The sequence below is a fragment of the Heteronotia binoei genome, chromosome 5 (genome assembly GCF_032191835.1).
Source record: "Heteronotia binoei isolate CCM8104 ecotype False Entrance Well chromosome 5, APGP_CSIRO_Hbin_v1, whole genome shotgun sequence".
NCBI lineage: Eukaryota > Metazoa > Chordata > Lepidosauria > Squamata > Gekkonidae > Heteronotia > Heteronotia binoei.
Window position 1 is genome coordinate 97,579,273 of NC_083227.1, and position 14,517 is coordinate 97,593,789.

The 14,517-nt window shown below is 45.5% G+C and overlaps 1 pseudogene; it reads left to right on the forward strand.

Moving 5' to 3' along the window:
* Positions 1–8,654: 8,654 nt before the first annotated feature.
* The window catches only part of LOC132572023 (protein lin-28 homolog B-like), a 90,116-nt pseudogene continuing 84,253 nt past the window's right edge, over positions 8,655–14,517 (forward strand).

Below are 14,517 nucleotides of genomic sequence, written 5' to 3' on the forward strand. Positions count from 1 at the left end.
AGCCAGTGTTTTCCTGTGCAAATTTTGCTCTGTGGATTTTCAGTGCACCGTATTAATTCCGTCCTGTTTTTTTTTGTTTGTTTGTTCAACTGTTACAGTGTTTAATAAACTTTCTCATTTACTCTGCTTGAGTCCTTAATGCCTCATATTTGGGCATGTGACAGGGCACACCTTGATTGAAAATGGAGTTGCCTAGGTGATAAGGAGAGAATGTTCTGGACCTTCTCCAATAAAACCCTAGAAGCAGAGTGGTGGCAACTAGTTAAGGCCTTTGTCTGCTCCATTGTTCCAAATGAATATTTTACTATGCAGCAGATTAAAAAATCTCACCTCCCTTACCTGGAAAAAATATGCTCTGTAGAGAAAATCAGGACTTAAAAGATATGTCTTGGGGGATTTATATGAACTGAATAAAATGGAAAATCTGTTTCTTTCCAAACTAAAGTTGTTTTCATGATGAACACCCCCCATTCATTTTGCAGCCTGGAATCTATTTCTGGAGCCAGCAGTACATTTGGGACAAATAGCATGTAAATAGAAGATTTACAGGTAGAACAACCAATTAAAGCAGAGGGAGATGTCTCCAAGTTGCCTAAAAGATGGGAAGCTGGTGATAAAAGCATTGTGTATAAGAGAGATTACACAAGGATGGAAGCAATAATTCGAAGCCAAGATGTGGTAATACAGTCTGGAAACCAAACCAATAAATGAAGTAAATATTCAACACAAAACAATAGGAAAAACCTGCTAGGACAAACTGTCCTCTCGGTAGCTTTATGAATAAAGAAACCATTAATTTTAAGAAAAATAAAATAAAAATAAATAAATGTCAAGGAGCTATAATCTATATAAGATTGCCATACAATTCTGGAAAAAAGCCCTTGAATTCAATTGTATTCTATGGAATCTGGGCAGGACTCTACAGAGTTTGAGGAAGATTCACAGAATTCAACAGCAGATTTCATCAAGACACAGATTAATACCTTCGATTAAGTTTATATGGATCTTGGATTATGAAATATTTGAACCTGCTGCAGTTCGAATTGCATGAAATGAATCCTCCCTGCTGTCAAGAGTCATTCCATCTTTGTTCCTCTTGCCACATGTATTCAAATGGCTAACCATTATACAATGCTAATGCTTGTGCTTGTTATGCTGGGTGATTGCTTTGAAGCATCCCCGCTGCTTATCTAGAGGGAGGGTGGCATGTCTGGAAACTTGCACGTTACTATGCAACCAAGGTCAAGGGAGTCGGTGGAGATGTGGCTGAGGGGGTAGATAACAGGCATCTGGGGTGATGATAGAGTACGAGGGAACCCACACAAAATCCCCACTGCAGCTTGGTGTGCTTGGTTTGAATTATAATGGTCAAGGCAAGGGATTATAAGAGCGAGGAACTGGCAGGAGAGCCAGTTCTGACAACGCCTGTACCTGCCTATGATGCTGGAATAAAGATCTTGAAATTTACTTGTCTGTTCCTTGCCTCTGGGTCTGACATTTTGTTGAAACTCTACCCATCCCTAAGCGGCCTGAACCCAGACTAACGATGGCTGGCAAACAGGACCAAGGTACAGGGACAACTATAACCTCTACGACCAATGAGGAGGAAACAAAGCACGAAGGGCTGAGGGTGACTCCAGCCACAGTGACGGTTCGGAGGAGTGAGTGGGGTTCCATGGATTTCCGGGAGAGTATTATCAGAGATCTGAGAGAGGACCCCCACCACCGCATCCGACTCTTGGGGCTACAGAGGTCCTACCACCCGTGGGGGTTCCAGGGTGACGAGAGTGGAGGGGATTACCCCCATGAGAATGGCACGGGGAATGGCACTAATGAGTGGGTGCAAGAAGCCCTCGCCAGCCAGAGCAGCCAACTATGTGAGGAAATGCAGGCCATGCACACCTTCTTAATCCAGGAGATGCGCAACCTCGCCTGGCAGCTATAGACAGTGGCGGAGTGGGTCACGGCTGCGCCCCCCAAGTTCCGTGAGAGGGCGAACAACCAGGGGCCCCTATGGGAGGAGATCTGTCAGCGGGAGGAGAGCTGCCCGCAGGGGGCGAACTGGCCCCCCAGCCCCAATCCAGGCCAAAGGAACTTGCCCCAGTGCCAGGTGGACCTTGGGTCAGTGAGGCAAAGTTCGATGGGGACCCTGCCGACCTCACCTACTTCATAGTGTCAGTACGGGGTCACCTCAGCGTGTGGACATGCAACTTTTCGACGGAGCAGTTGCGGGTGGTATACATCAGGAGCTGCCTCCGCAGGGCGGCTGCCCAGTGGTATATCACCCTTTTCGAAAGTCGGTCCCCAGCCCTAAATTCGACCACGGACCTCCTGAGGGCTCTATGCCGCCACTTCAGGGACCCCTTGCAAGAGACCAATGCCATATCGGCCCTAGAAGACCTGAAACAGGGTGCAGGGTCGGTGCGTTACTACCTCAACGAATTCAGGGTGCTGAATTCAAAGGTCCATAGATGGGACAAAGGGGCCAGAATTGAACAATTCAAGAGGGGCCCGAGTTCCACAATTTATGGCGAAGCCCTAAACGCAGGGGAGCCGAAGGACCTGGTTGGTTGGATCCCATTAGCCTTTGAGATAGAGGATCGCAACAAGATGATCGCCCTCCACAAGAAACAACAAAGCGGGTCCCCCAAAGAGGGCCGAGAGTAACCCCCAAGATCAAGCCTCCCCAAAAAGGCCCCTGAGTCACTCTCACAAGAGGAGCAAGACCGTAGAGCCAAGGCCAAATTGTGCTTCAATTGTGTGTGGGGGGGAGAACACTGGGAGCCCCGCACCTTCATCATAGTCCCAGCCGCCAAGTTCCAAGCTATCCTCAACCTACAGTGGCTGGCCAATCATGACCCGCATGTCCAATGGACACACAATATACTTTCTAGACCTGGTGTGCAAAAGTCATCGCTGGGACAAAAAGTGGGGCCCGCACCCCCCCCGCAAACTGAAAAAGTTATGTGTCACCAAAGTCGAGGCACCCACCCTACCCCCCAAATACAAATATCTACATAAGGTGTTTGATGCTCGAGGTGGACGAGCTACCCCCTCACCGAGATACGGATTGTGCTATTGAGCTGGTAGAGGGGGAGCCACTACCCAAAGCCAAACTATACTCAATAAGCCGAGGAGAGCGGGAGGAACTACAAAAGTTTCTGGAGCTGAATCTACGCAGGGTTTTCATACGACCTGCCAAGTCCCCCCATGCCGCACCCGTACTCTTCAGAAAGAAAAAAGATGGCAGTTTACAACTATGTACTGACTTTCACGGGTTAAATGCGATTGCTATGAGTAACGCGCACCCTCTCCCACTCATTTGAGATCTCTTGGGGGAGGTGTCTCATGGGAAAATCTTTACCAAACTCAATCTCCGGGATGTGTACTTCCGAGTGCGCATCAAGGAGAGGGGACGAGTGGAAAACCGCATTTAACACCCCGCTCGGACAATATGAATCAATGAAGTGTTGCACAAGTACCTTTACAAAGGCGTGGTTTGCTACCTGGGTGATGTTTTAATATACTCCCAGGACCTACCCTCACATGTCCGGTTGGTGAGGGAAATACTCCAGACCTTATATGAGCACAAACTGTTTGCCAAACTGTCCAAGTGCGAATTCCACAAAACGGAACTTGATCGCATATCCACTGGGGGGGGTGTTTGGGGATGGACCCGAACAAGATACAAGCAGTGATCGATTGGGAACCTCCCCACACCCACAAACAACTACAGAGCTTCCTGGAGTTTGCCAATTTTTACAGGAGGTTCATCAATAACTTTGCTGAGGTCACCCTACCCCTCACCAAACTGTTAAAAACAAAAGGGAATGGTCCGCAAGCCTTAAAAGGTAGTTCCGGCCTCCAATGGACAGGGGAGTGTCAAAAAGCCTGTGATGAACTGAAGGTGCGGTTTACGTCTGAGCCCTGCCTAATACACCCTGACGAAAACAAGAGATTTGTGGTCTAATGTGACACAAGCGATGTTGCTCGCGCAGCTGTATTGCTCCAGGAAGGGCTGGACGGCCAACGGTGGCAGGATTCCTAACAATGGATGAGGGGTGGGGGGAGACTTTCACCAAAGCATCTGACTTATTAAAATGTGTGGTTTTCTTTTATTCTGGGTTCACTTTGCTATAACATGTAAACTCCATCCTCTGTCAGGGGGCAGTAGGGAGGTAGGCAGGGCTTTTTTGTAGAAAAAGCCCAGCAGAAACTCATTTGTATATTAGGCCACACCCTCGACACCAAGCCAGCTGGAACTGCATTCCTGTGTGTTCCTGCTCAAAACCAAAACAAAACCTGGAGGTAGGGATGTGTTTCCTTGATCTAAAGTAACTATCTTGTATTGTAACTTAGCTAGACTAATAGTTTATGTTCATTTTCCTTAGATTGGTACCTCCTAACCAATTCTGAAATCAGTGTTTCTGGGCACAATTCAAGGGGTTGGTGTTGACCTTCAAAGCCCTATATGGTTTGGGACTGAGATGCCTGAAGTACTGCCAAATCCCTTATGAACAGGGGTGAGGAACCTCCATCCCAAGGGCCTTATGCAGCCTCAGGGTCACTTGGTGTGGCCCTTGGGGGTTGCTGGGCCGAAACGAGCCATGTGGCAGCCTCTCTGGGGCCTGGCTGGCCAACAAGGATTGTGGGGCCCAGCTGCGCTGTGCAGCAGCCTCCCCAGGGTCAGGCAGGAATCACAGGGCCCAGATGTACTGTGCGGCAGCCTCCCTGGGACCTCGCTGGCCGGCCAGAATTGCCACAGGGCCTGGAAAACTTACTGCCACAGTTCAGATTGCACTTGATTATCCCAGATGGTGTGGCCTAATATGATAATGGGTGTGTGATCTAATATGCTAATATTAGGGGATGTGGTCTAATATGCTACTGAGTTCCTGCTGGGCTTTTTCTACAAGAAAGCCCTGGACCTATGCATTTGCCTAGGTCGGGCGGGCCGGGTGTGTGTGTGTGTGTGCGCGCACCAGATTAGGCTCTTCCCATATGACTTCAAATAGAAAAACAATTATTTGCATTAATTTTGCTGGCCTGAATCATTCTCCTTTGGCAGAGCACTGTTTTTTAAGTTGATAATTTTTTATGGCCCATGAATGATGTTATAAATATCCATATGGCTCTTGGCAGAAAAAAGGTTCACCACCCCTGCCTTATGAACCTGCCTGTCCATTATGGTTCTCTTTGGAGGCACTGCTTTGGGTGTCCCCACAACCTGAGATTATGCAGGTGGCAACCTGGGAGAGGGCTTTCTTGGTCATGACACTGAAGCACTGGAATTTTCTCCCCAGGAAGATTAATCAGTTCCCTTCTGTTGCTATCTTTCATTAGCAGACAAAGATTTTTGTTGTTATTTGGCATTCAATTAGTTATCCCACCTTCGCAACCAATGCTTTATGTTTTGTATGTATTTTAATTGCATTATTTGTATTTTAACTCTGTTTATAGCTCTTTTTAAAGTTAGTCTAAGTTGGGTAGTCTGTCTGTAGCAATATAAAAGAGCAGGAGTCCAGAAGCACCTTAAAGACCAACAACTTTTTTGGCAGGGAATGAGCTTACATGAGCTATCTGAAGAAGTGAGCTCATACCCTCACAAAAACTCATTAAAAAAGTAAAGGTAGTTCCCTGTGCATACTGTGCTACAAATTTTGTTAGTCAGTAGTAATGCTACTGGACTCTTGTTCTTTCCTACTTTTAAAGGTGTTGCAATGAGGTATGGTTTTTTGAGGGGGAGATAGGACCTCATAATGTAAAACCTCACAGTACCCAAACTGATAAGTGGTCTCCAATGGCAACTCTTTGTTGCCAGAGTCAGTCAACAGAGATCACCGTGACTTCCAGGTACATACACACACTCATACACACATGCACACTTAAAAATACAAAAAATTTAAAAAGCAACAAAGAGGTATAGCCTTTGTTTACATTCAGGTGGAGCCCTTTAAAAGTAGGAAAGAATAAGCATCCAGTAGCACTACTACTAACAAAATTTGCAGTAGTGTATGAGTTTTTCTTCAGATAAACTAAAGCCACCAGAGCTTTCTCCATTCCATAGCTCAGCCTGAAACCAGACTGAAAAAGGCCCAGAGAAGATGAGTTATCCAAGAACCAGGAATAAGGCCCATTATAGGGGAAAATACATTGGGCTCTAGAAAGAGGCTCTGGGCAAGTCCCTCCCACAACCCTGCTATCTTCCCACCCGCAGAAGTGAAGGCATCCATTCTCCCCACCCTTGGTGTCTTCTCACGATCCCCAACTTCCCACCCCCACTCCCTCCAACTACCACCCATTCCAACCACCTCTTTAACTAACCCCACTCTCTTGGCATTCCACTACTTCCCCACCTGTGACATTCACTCACCCTTACTATCTTTCCACCCTCCAATCCTCGGCCTTCACTCACCCCCTTCCCTTGCTGTCATCCTACCCACTCGCAACACTTGGCATTCACCCACCCACCCATCCTTCTGTCTTCTCACCCCGCTGCTGGCTTTCCTCCCTGCATGTGCGTATGTGTGTTCTCATGTTTGTGGTGGTTCAAAGCCCAGAAACAGGCCCAGAATGAAATAAGGAAGAATAATTATGGGCAGTGCGGGGGGGGGGGGGGGGATGATGATGGTCACACAGATGCGGTGGGGACTAAAGCAGCTCACATTATTCTCCTTTCCCCCTTTTGATCTGCACAACAACCCTGTGAGGTAGGTTAGGCTGTAAGTCTGTAACTGGTCCAAAATCACCCAGTCAGTTTCCACAGTAAGAACCTGGGTCTGGCAGACCCTGCTCTGAAGTGATAACTGCTACATCACACTGGCTGTCATGAGGGGCTGCTGCTCCTTTAAAGGCCAAATAGGTCTGGAAAGGGCCTCCTCCTCCCACCTGCTACTGACAGAATCAAGCTTGGAATATTATGATTGCCTAGCAGCAGCCATTGAGGGAAAATGGAAGAGCTGGAGGGATAGGCCAACAGGACATGAAGGCAGCTTCCCCAGACTGGCCATCCAGGTGGCAAGAGCAGCCTCTTCATGCAGCCCAGAGGGATGGAGAAAAAGCATTGGCAGTAGGTGATATCTAACACTGGTATGGATAGGCCAGTCATCATCAGCTATTAACAGTGACCAAGGTAGGGCAAAATGGTAGCTGTTGGACCCCATGCTGTCTGTCTCCTGGATAAGAGAATAGCTTACGGCCCGTGGCTCACCTCAGTAGGCAGCCAGCCATGGAGGAGCCAAGCAGGAGAAGCAGTGGCAGTAGAAGGCTCTTCATGAGCAGAGAAAGGCGGCTCAGTAGACAGCTAGATGTGGAGGAGCAAAGGAGCAGCAGAAGAAGTGTCTTCCTTAGAAGAGACATCCATTTTGGTGGTTTATACAGATAGGGAAGATGTGGCCAAGCCAACAGTGAGCGGAGGAGAGGAGTGGACTCAGCCAATGGAATGTTAGTACACTTGAGTTGATGATCCAATGGCTGATGCAGCAAGCAGCACAGCCAATGGGAGAGCCAGAAAGGGTCAATACCCTTGGGATGGATATATATATACACACATATATACACACACACACACATACACATATCCTGGAATTTGTCTGCCACTGCTCTCTCAATCACCTTCCCCCAGAAAGAGCAGAAAAGAGCCTGGGTGATAACTGGATACATTATTTTTCTATAAGGATGGTTTTTAAAGTAGTGGATGAATAACTGCCTCTTTCATCATGTCTACAACTTAGCATAATACATTTTAAGCAGCCAATCACATCTCAAATGAACTACAAATCTGTATGTCAGAAAGTACTGAATAATTGCCTGAATTATACTTTAAAACGAAGTTTTCCGTTTTAGCTTTCTGTATAATGAAGACTTTTATATAATTGCAGTTCCATCTCCATTCAATATATAAATGAATTCAGTTCATCTACAGGCAGCCATGATACCACTTGTATTTTGGATCCTCTGTCTGCATATGTTGTTGTAGCTTCTACTAATCTGCAACTGCCTTCCTGTTGAATATCTGACAAAACAACAAACTCTTGCATTCTCCAGTCACATACAGAAATTTTGACAGAAAAGGCCAATTGGAAGACAGAAAAATTTAGTATGATTTAGTAACTCTCTGACAGGATTAACCAGCATGTGGGTTGTTCTTGGGGAGCTGTATTTCCCAGTAGATGGGACTTTCTGGTTGTGTTAATACAATGTAATCAAGTGATTAAGAATTTACTGTTAAAAAAGGATCTTGAGAGTTAAAATAAAGAACCTGGCACTGGAAATTGTTAGTGCTTGAATATCAAATCAGCCCAACCTATGCATATTGTTAAGTTTTCTTTTTGTTGTTATAAAGTCGCGCTTATGTCTCATAAATTGCACTTATGACTCATTTCCCTAGTTAGGCAGTGTATTCCCTGCCCCCACTTCCACTGCCCAGTGTTACTCAGAACAGCAGTAGGAGAATTTTTTTTTTAAATGTGCAGAGTTGCATGCAACACTATGTCACTTGCAGTAAAAAATGTAAGAGAAAGGCACGGCCGGCCCTAGGGTGCATACTGCCCCAGGCAGCCTCGATGCCCCCCTCGGTAGCGCCACCCCCTCTGTCCCCCTGCCCCCCTCCAGGGCGCCTCCTCTTCCCTCCCTCACAATTTCAATGCTCGGGAATGGGTGGTGAAGTGCCATGCTCCCTGGGCTCTTTAAAGGCTGTCCCGTTTCGATCAGCTGATTGGCGGATAAAACTGCGCTGGAGGCTGGCAGTCCCTATGCCCAACCTCCAGCACGCTCACGATCAGCGTGGAGGCAGCAGTGGTGGGAAGGACAAGTGAGCCACTGAAAGAGCGGCTGCAGCCATTGCCTCCTCCCTACTTCCTCCCCATGCAATCAGGAAGGAAGTGGGGAGAAGGCAGTGGCGGTGGCCACTCTTTTTCAACGGTTCTCTTATCCTTCCTTCCGCTGCTGCCCCTGCACTGATTGTGAGTGTGTCAGAGGGAGGGCATAGGAGCCGCCAACCTCCGGCACGGTTTCAACCGCCGATCAACTGATCGGTGGGGGTCAGCCTTTAAAGAGCCTGGGGAGCATAATGCTTCACCACAGGTTCCTGGGCGTTAAAACTGTGAGGAAGGGAGGAGGCTGGGGAGGTAAATAGGGATTTGCTTAGGGGGTGGGGCAGGGGGGGGCAGACCAAATTTGGTGCCCCTGCTCTGCTGGCACCCTAGGCAATTTCCTAGTTTGTCTAGTGGGTAGGCTGGCCCTGGTGACAGGATAGTTCTAGGAATCCTTGGAAACTCTATGAGTTTCTGGTGATTGCTACAGCCAGGCCTTGAATTCAGCAGGAGCTCACAGAAGCACAGCTCCTGAACCTTTTTGATGCCCCCCCCCTCTTTCCCACTTTGTCCATTGAATAGTAAGTGCAGCTGCATAACAATCCCTGGATAAGGAAAGCAGGCAGCCAGCCAGCCACCAGGAGCTTTGCCACACCCCCAGCAGCCCTCATTAACTCTTGGAGAAGCCCTTGACACTCTTTCTCCATTTCTTATGTGATTTTGGGTGGTGGGTGGCTTGCTGGCCTTTTGACTATGAAGGGGTGGTGGCGGCCAAGGAGAGCCCCAGGTGAGTGAGGCCTGCTTGGCCTTGCTGGATCTTGCATTGGGTTGCTTTTGGCTGGAGGGGGGACGGCATATGCTAATGAGTTATGCTAATGAACTCCACCTCCTATTTTTCTAAAAAACAACCCCTGGCTACAGCTACCTATGTAACTTCCAGTTCTTCACTGTGGCCCTGTTCACACAGTGTGTTGAGTCTGTGTTAAACTGACTTGGTTCTGTTCTGAATATCTTTGTTCCGGATATTATCGATCAGACTGCCATACTGCAATTCAAATCACTCCGCACAATGGCACCATGAATTTTTTTCCCCTCCACTATTATGCACATGCACACATTATGTGCATGTGTGCATATGCACATAGGTTAAAACATTATGTGGTTATGCGGTTATGTGCATATCTCAAAGTAGTAAAAAAAATGGCAACCATCAACCGGATGTCTGAGGCTCCTTTTGCTCTGGGACAGCCTTCAGACATTCAGAAGTTGGTTAATACCACAGCAGAACTATCCAGACGGAGAAAACTATGAGGTGAAACCGGAGAACTAAAAAAAACACCGCAAAGGAGCAGGTAACAAAATAATCCGGTTCCAAGAAGGATTGGGGGGGGGGGCTACCACAAGTTAATACCAGGAGGCAGATGTTGCTGTCTGATCAGCCACTTTATGTTTGTGTGTGTGTGTTTGTATACACACACACCTCCAGTTGACTCAGTTGACTCAGCTCGAGGTTGACTCAGCCTTCCACAGGGTCATCTAGTCCAACCCCCTGCACAATGCAGGAAATTCACAAGTAACCCCATTTCCTTAGATACCATTTTTTTTCTTCTCTACATTGTAAAATTCAGCTAAAGCTGCCATGAGACTTTGAGGAGATCTGAGCCTCCACCTTCAGGCAGATTTTAAAGATCACCCAAGATGCAAATCTGATACTTCATGAAGAACTCCTATTTAGATGTCTTGTTGACAAGCAATACTTCTGTCTTATATGGGCTGAGCTTTAGTTTACTGGGCCCACATACATTTCTATACTGTAAGGTAGTAGAATTGGGTAACTTACTTCTGTTTACAATGCTGAGGATCTATATTCAGGTTCTTCAGGCTGTAACTGAACAGCAAAATTAACAGGGAGGCTTAAATGTATGAAGGCCACAGTTCCAGGAAAGAAGGCAGTCATTTTTTGTGCTTTCTGGGTCTTAAAGCAGTGAGGGAATTCTTCAATTTCCAATAGGAGAAACAGCAGAGAGTTAAATCCCTCTTCTCTTGTGTGATACTGTCAATCCATACTGCTCCCTCAGATGCTTTTTGGAGTTCAGCATCATGAAGCCAGGGTTTCAGAGGCTTTCCAGGACAGCCCGTGGTTTGGCTTTCAATCTGCACTCTGAGAGTATGTACACCTGTACACATGTCAATAATACTGAAAACACAGTCATAGAGATGCTTATTGCTTTCATTTTGGCTGTGTTTTGAATATTTGACTACAGGTTGTTTTGTATCCTGCCACTGTTGCATTCTGAATCCATCTAAGACATAATTTAAAAAAAAAATCAAAATAGTTTGCATTCTGTTAGGAATGCTTTCTCATAAGCAGTGTTTACCAAAATGCTTACTTGGTCTTTCAATGGCAAAAGTTACCTAGTCTGGAACAGAGTACAGTTATTGATAAATGGAATGAATGTTCTGAATCTATATTTCTGACATTTTTGAGAGGTTACAAAGCTTCTGGTATTAGAATTATTCAGTTTCCAGTGGGAGATAGGAGGGTAGTAAGGGGATAGTCAGCCAGTATGTCAGACAGTGGTTTTGGAACTGAACAAGTAGGTGATCTTCTTGTTTATTTTTGTTTCTATGTACAGAATTTCCACTTTACACTATTTCTTGAAGCCTCTCACTGGCTTGGGAAAGGTTTTATGCTTCTGTATAAGCATGAGTCCTGTGTCTGCACAAGAGATTGTTGGGACTGTTAATGCAGGCTTTTTTCAATATTTTCATAGTAGTGAAATCCCCCACATTGCCATTTTTTAAAAACTGTATTATATTTTCATTTTTTTCCTCACCAGGCACAAACCCAAAGTTTTCTCCTTCTTACTATGCATTTTCAGAACTCGCTAAAACTGGGATCCCAAAAACATGGGGTAAGAAGGAGAAAATGCCAGGTTTATGCCTGGTGAGGGGGAAAAAACTACTGCAGAAAATTCCATATGATGTGCAGTTTTAAAAACATCAATGTGGAGAATTTCACCACTACAGAAATGGTCTTTGTTTTCAGTCACTGGCTTGCAGGCAAATTGGGTGCACATTGAATAGCACATGCTATTCCCCACAGACATTGTGTTCAGCTTGTCTGCAGACTGGAAAAAAACAGAAGAGAACAAATTAAGGTTGTCTCCTAGGATGAGTGAACATCCTATCCTGCCTGTCCTGCAGGAACAGCAGGGCCGGATCTACATAGTTTTTTTTTGGGGGGGGGGGCAAAAGTAAACAATGGCACCCCCATATATTTATATACACACAATGTTTTTAATACAGATATATAATCAGGTGGTACTGTTTCACAACGACGTGCACACACACTCCGCTGTCTCTCTCAAACTCATACGCAGGGCCCTGCTGCCGCCTCCTTGTACCCTGCTCTCTCTTTCACTCTCTCTCTTACTCACACATACAAATTAAATAGAGGGAAACAACACAAGCCTCCCTGGAATGGAGACTATTTCTAGGTGAGCTTTTTTGTTTACGCTTCCCCCTCTGCTGCCCCTCTGGAGATCTGCAGTTTCATGAATTCCAACCCTCCGAGCTTTGTATCTGCCACCACTTCCACCCACTCCACCCTTCCCACTACCGCCAATCACCAGCCAGCATCATGGGCCAGGACAACATCAGCGGGGTGGGGAACACTGCTGACTGTTAGCAAAGCAAGGTCTTTAAAGAGAGGCAGATGGGATGGTGGTGCGGGGCAGCTTTGCTGCCGCAGCAAAAGTAGCCAATCTGTGGGGCTGCTGGTTTGCTCCACCACCTGCCCCCCAGGGAGCACCCAATTTGGTGCCCCCCCAGGTGGAGCCCGGGGCAAGCACCCCTTCTGACCCCCCCCCCCCCCTAGATCCGGGCCTGAGGAACAGAACAAAGACTTTGCTTGCACATGCTGACAGATAAGCAGGAAGGCAGGGCTGGAAAAAAAGTGTCGGCTTTATCACCCCATGACTCTAGTGTTAAGTAGTTCATCTGCCTTGCAGAATGGGAAGAAATATAACGTACTCTCTATAATATTAAAAAGCAAACATGCACACACAGACTTTAATGTATTCCTATTTCTTAGACTAGTGGCCACCATGCTTTCTTATAGTAATTAATACAGAACATTAATATTTTTCCTGTAATGCTTTTTGCAGTTTTCAAATTATTCTGCAACATTTTCTATAGTTTCTATTTTCTGGGGCACAGATACTGGAGCTGGTCATAATAATGTGAGAGATTTAATGAAATGTCATTCTAACACCCTCTTTTGTGTAAAAAAAAGATCTTAAAAGCATAATGCTTTGGGAATAGGACAGGTGCTATTTTTGATAGGAAACTTCTTTGAAAAATCAGAAAGAAAACTTTCATTAGCAATGTTTTTAACTTGGTAAATACCAAAGGGTTGTGAGGAAAAAAGCATAAATTGAAATAAAAGTCTTAATGGAGATGTGGGTGGCTGCTAATGAGTATACAAAGGTGCTTTTCAAGTGACCTATTAGTCAGTTCCTTTACTCTGTGTGTTAGTTATAGCAAAGATAGAATTGAAAATAGCACATTTGCATTTCCATTGGCTGCAGCTAAGAAATAGCATGTTTTCTTCGAATTCAGAATGACGCTTGTGCACGGATTCTGTTCTACCTGAGCAAGAAGTAAATATGGCATTTATTTTTGGAAAGCTGCAAGTTTTCTCACAAAGAAGTAGTTATTATTAATCATTGCAAATAAACAGAAGGCTATCATAGAATTGCTGTGGAAATGTAGTGCATGATGAGGGCACAGGGCAACTACCGCTGGTCATTTAACTATGGTTAAGTGTTGCAAAAATGTAATTTGTGGTTAAAGTCCCCCACAATATTTCCTTTGGTAAAAGATTTGCCCAGAGTAATTTTAAGTCTTCTTCTGTAATAATAAGATTAGTCCATCTGTGGCACACATAATTCATCAGAAAATGAAACAAGGAGCAATGCTCTCTCTAAGCTGTGGAGTCTTGTGAGCAAAAATTCTACTTTGTGAGTTACTGGCTTTAAAGCCACCCTGAGCCTGCCTCGGCGGGGAGGGGGGGGTATAAATAAAATTTATTATTATTATTAAAGTTGTGAGTTACTGCATAAATTAGTTTGTTCTGGGGGCATTTTTTGTGAGCTAAGATAAAAATGTGTGAGCTGGAGTCTAAAAAACTGGGGGCTAGTTTACACCAACTCAGCTTAGAGGGAACTCTGGCGAGGAGTTTCAAAACTGGCTACCTATTTACTTCAGGATAGTCATAGGAGCTGCAGTGCCAAACAAGAAGTGAGTTGAAACATCCTGGCCCATGTAATCCCCAGAAGCTCCTACCCCCAACTTTTTGCATTGGAAGGTATGGCTATTTCTAGCAGACACGAGTCATCAGAAAATAAAGCTAGGCGTGTGAAAGTTGGACACCCAGTTCAGGATGATGCTTAGAGCTTCACTGCCAAAAATGAAGACTCAAGACATCCTGGCCTGGATTATCTTTTTTTTTTGGGGGGGGGGGGTGTTAAATTTTTTTATTTAGTTTCAGTATAAAGGGAAAGGAGTAATACGGGGATAAAGAAGCAAAAAATGAAGAGGGTTAGGGGAGGGACAAAACAAAAAAAAGACAAAGAGAAGCAGCAAATATAGCAGTTACATTTCTACCTCCAAACATAGTACCAAATTCTTTCTACCTGCA